The sequence below is a fragment of the Cystoisospora suis genome (assembly GCF_002600585.1).
Source record: "Cystoisospora suis strain Wien I chromosome Unknown contig_1002, whole genome shotgun sequence".
NCBI classification, from domain to species: Eukaryota; Apicomplexa; class Conoidasida; order Eucoccidiorida; family Sarcocystidae; genus Cystoisospora; species Cystoisospora suis.
The window spans coordinates 69,945-70,191 of NW_027153803.1; positions in this window are offsets into that span (position 1 = coordinate 69,945).

Here is a 247-nt window from a genome sequence, read left to right on the forward strand (position 1 = left end):
CGCCCCTTCAAGCGCTGCGTCCTCGCCAGCGTTCGCTTCTTTCAGGAGCTGTAGATCGTCAGGTGCCAACACATCCGCCAGGACGTTGCGGCTCTCCCATGTCTGCCCGAGTTCCGGGTCTGCCCACTTCACTAGAAACTCCCGCTCTTTCGTCCCATTACGCTTGTGGCGCAGCCGCGAATCCAAGATTGCTTCGACGGAGTACGGGTGCGTGCTCGGCTCGTCCATTCGGTTGCTTTGCCGCCTC